Source organism: Crocodylus porosus, unplaced genomic scaffold (genome assembly GCF_001723895.1).
Source record: "Crocodylus porosus isolate Cpor-Errol unplaced genomic scaffold, CroPor_comp1, whole genome shotgun sequence".
NCBI classification, from domain to species: domain Eukaryota; kingdom Metazoa; phylum Chordata; order Crocodylia; family Crocodylidae; genus Crocodylus; species Crocodylus porosus.
Genome location: NW_017728943.1, coordinates 86,488,422 through 86,492,531, shown reverse-complemented (window position 1 = coordinate 86,492,531; position 4,110 = coordinate 86,488,422). Strand labels below are relative to the sequence as shown.

At 43.7% G+C, this 4,110-nt stretch overlaps 1 long non-coding RNA gene across 2 annotated transcripts in view; it reads right to left on the bottom strand.

The window, feature by feature from the left end:
• Positions 1 to 4,110, bottom strand: part of LOC109319902 — a 47,041-nt gene that overhangs the window by 21,740 nt on the left and 21,191 nt on the right. The gene's annotated exons all lie outside the window — the stretch shown is intronic.

The window sequence follows — 4,110 nt, the reverse complement described above, 5'->3', positions numbered from 1 at the left end:
CATCGGAGGTGGTTCAAGCACCTACATTGAACACCTTCAAGAGCAAATTGGATGCTTATCTTGCTGGGATCCTATGACCCCAGCTGACTTCCTGCTCTTTGAGTGGGGGGCGGGATTTGATGATTTTCTGAGGTCCCTTTCAGCCCCAATGTCTATGAAATCTATGAAATCTCCCAGAGAGACTAGTTTGAACTGGGCAATTTATACTTACCTGTAATATAGTCCCGACTGTTTCCTTTTCTTACCATTTGAGTACATTTCTATAGATGTCCATGGCAATAATGGATTGCATTCAAATGAACTGAATTGAGCATGGATGTTCATGGGTACTACTTGGAATTATATGGATAGGATATAATAGTGAGTTCTTGCAGACAGCTGAAAAAAGAGGATGCCTGCTTTGATATCATGCCCTAGTGGTGGACCTGATTAAATGCATTCTGCATGGACTTCCCTCTGGGTGTATCTACATGAGATGCTATGTCACTATAGTGATAAGCTGCCTTGCTATAGCACCTTGCTATGGTGACATAGCTGCTAAAAATAACTGGGCCACCGGGATGGCACAATAATGCAATAACTAAATGATGGCGAAAACTGTGCCATGTGGGGCACATGTAGACATCCTCTTTGTACAAAACTGCTTTCCATGTCAAATGCTTTGGAATAATAAAATAAAGTCTGATTGTTCAATTTAACATTTTCATCTCTTTATGCCATAGACATGACTAATGGAAAGGTACACATGGGAAAACTAAAAGGTATAAGTTTTAAAATCAGTCAATAAATAGAAAACAGTTCTGAATGGATCTAATAGGGGCTGTGCTACCCAAGTGGTCAAAATCTGAAATTAGCAAATAATTGTAATTAACAATGGAGCTCTTCAGTAATGGATCCTTGCTTCCAAGATACCCTTTGTGCTCATATCTAGCACAATAATTTTTGTCCCCAGGTGCAGTGATTCTGTTTCCAGTACTTCTAATATCAGCTGTTTATGAGGTATTGTCTGACGTACATATGGCATCTCAGAATCACCAGGCACCAGAACTACAATTACTGTAGATGGACATTATTCCCTTAGACACAGAACTGGGAAATGCTTTGGTTGTTGAGGCTGTCACCACAAAATCAGAATGCCTGAGGACATTTACTTCTGTTCTATAAATTGGGAATATTCACAATCAAGGCAGATGATGTGTAATCTAGAGGCATTTTAAAGTTCTTATTTTCCTTAGCAAGCAGGGTAAGAAATGAATGATTCAACATTCAGAGTTCAGAAGCATATTCTGGCAATTACCTTAAGTCTTACCTTCTCTGAACCTATCCTGATGGTTACTAAGGGGGTGCAGATTAATATATATGTGGTAGGCTGGCCAGTGGGCTCTGCAGCAGCCTGGATTGGTAGAGGCAGGAATGACAGTATACAGACCAGTGCATGGAGATCTGGGAGTGGATGGGACCCCGGCAGTTGCACAAGGCAGCGGGGGTCTCCAACCCTGCTTGAGCTGGGAGCCCAAACCCTTCAGTGCATGGAGCAGTGCAAGGGCTGGTGGAGAGCTGATGGGACCCTAGCAATTGCATGAGGCAGTGAGGGTCTCCAACCCTGCATGAGGCAGGAGGTAGGCCATTGGTGCATGGATTGGTGCACAGGGCTGTAGAGCTGATGAGTCACCATAAGGTGGCATGGGCCTCCATCCCTGCCCTAGGCAGGGCCCCTTTGGTACACAAGGAGGCGCACGGGGCTGAGAGCTGAGCAGAGCTGAAGGGACCTTGGTGGCTGCATGCAGCAGCGCAGGTCCACACCCTGCATGAGGGAGGCATCCCTTGGTACATGGGCAGTGCATGGAGCTGAAAGAGGGCTGATAGGCCCCAGTGGCTGCACCAGGCTGCTCTGACCTCCTGCTGTGAGCAGTGACTGGACAGGTACACCACCCCTGTGAGGGAGTCATGAGTTACCTGGAAAGGGGATTCCCACAGGGGAGGAGGGGCCTTCCTCACTGCAGGCGATCAAGAGGAAACCCCATGAAGAGTAGGGATGATTTGCCCCTGGGCACAGAGAGGAGTTTAGGTCCCCTGTTTTTTAGGGGTAGTGTCATAGTTATGGGCCCCTCCTAGCTGAGTGATTTGGGAGGGGGTAATGATGTTCTGTTAGGTAATGGGATCTTCACTTGGGCTGCCGTTTCTTCTTTGGGCGTAGCTGTGCCACTGAGGGTGGTCTGGTCATTTATGCCATTGGGATTCTGTTTGTAATATTGCGTCCTTATTGTTGCTATTTGAGCGGATTGTAAGCTGTTTATGTTTGAATCTATTACACTGGTTATTTTTGCATATGTGATGTAACCTTATTGTGTTCTGTTTAATTATTGCCCTGTTACCACCAGGTATCCCTGCATTGAATTGATGATTAACCTGTGTTTTGTTATTCAGTGCTCCTTTGTCTGTTGAGGGACAGAGGCTGCACACTGAATGAGAGGCCACAGAGGTTTATGCTTGTGCCTAAGATAATGGTGAATAAGGTTTATTGTTGGTGTAAATCTATATCTGTAAATAATATATGTATATGTATACAGAGATATATTTGTATGTATGTTTATGGTTATAAGTTTTATATTATTGTGTACCACTAAACTTGTACATAGTTAAATATCACTGGGTGTCCTGGCTCTCTGCTGTGTAGGGAAGGGAAGTGAGCTGGCCTACATCTAGACAGTCATGCCTCCACAGCATACCTGCACCTGCTGATACTCTTTCAATTGGAGAGGGGGTACCTTTCCGCATATCACCTGGGTTACATATAAGTTTCCCATACTGAATTTCCCATGCATTGCCTCCCTTCAGACAACATCAGGAAGATCCTTGAGATTCTAAAACTGACAAGCTTCTACTAAAAATTGTTAAGATATTTAAATACTCTTTCTTTGACAAGGACAGATTCCACATTTAACAGAATCTTGTAAGCTTAGCAGAGTTAGTTTGAAGCCTGGAAACCAAAGCATCCAGAGATATCCACCAAGAACCCTTGAAATATTTTGAGAAGTAGAGTTCTCTTAAATCTGGTTTTAAAGGGAAAAACAAACCAGTAAAGGGCACTGTTGAATATATGAATATGAATATTCATTATGGTTTAGCAAGACTATTAGAAAAGATATCTTCCAAAATGTCTTGATAATTGCAAGGTCCTGTCCTCTCTCTGAAACTTTAGAATCCTCCAAACATAAGCAACATCGCTACAAAATTCAGGCAATGTATTTTTCTCCGGTTCTCTCAGAGACTAACAGCAACAACAAATGTTTCCTGTTTAAAGCCTAGTTCCTCCCTCTTATCAGAAGACAGTAAAAAACAATTGCTTCTAAGGTGTGAATGTTTATCTGGGTGGAAAGGGGGGAAGTAGTCTCTGAGGACACTGCAACCTGAAAGAAGCAATTCTGCTTGCAAGATTTATTATTGGCTGACCTCCTTCCACCACTTAGCCTATAATGTGATGACAACTCAGCAGCAACTCAAACTCTTCCTCCTTGATGCTGACCGTGAGAATTAGGAGTGAATAATGCACCAGTCAAACAAACACATCTTATGAAACTCTTTGGCTAGGTAAAGATATTACACTTTTACCAGAATAAGTGCTCAGAAACTTGTCTAAACCCATAACTGTACAGAAGTTCAGTGCACAGAGATTAGTTTAAAAATGGCAGAACTGAATTCTAAAGATGGGTTCTACCCATCTAAGATAATTCTGGATTGCTGTGCAATCAAATGTAATCAATTTAGCTTAGACTGATGCATTGAACTTCTGTACTGGATCTTCTATCGATTCAAGTGAGGTTGCTGTCCATCAGCATCCCAGGCTCCTCCATGGCCCCTAGCATCCTCCCCCCATACAAGGAGGCATACTAGCACTTGCCCTGTGCTTAGCTGCTCCAGCCGAGCACCCAGACAGCCTCATTCCTGAGCTTTCACATAGCTGAGTCAGCACAGTGACTGATTTTTCATAGACAGCAGGGCTGGAAGGGACCTCGAGAGATCATCGAGTCCAGCCCCCTGCCCAAAGGGCAGGAAGTCAGCTGGGGTCATAGGATCCCAGCAAGATAAGCATCCAATTTACTCTTGAAG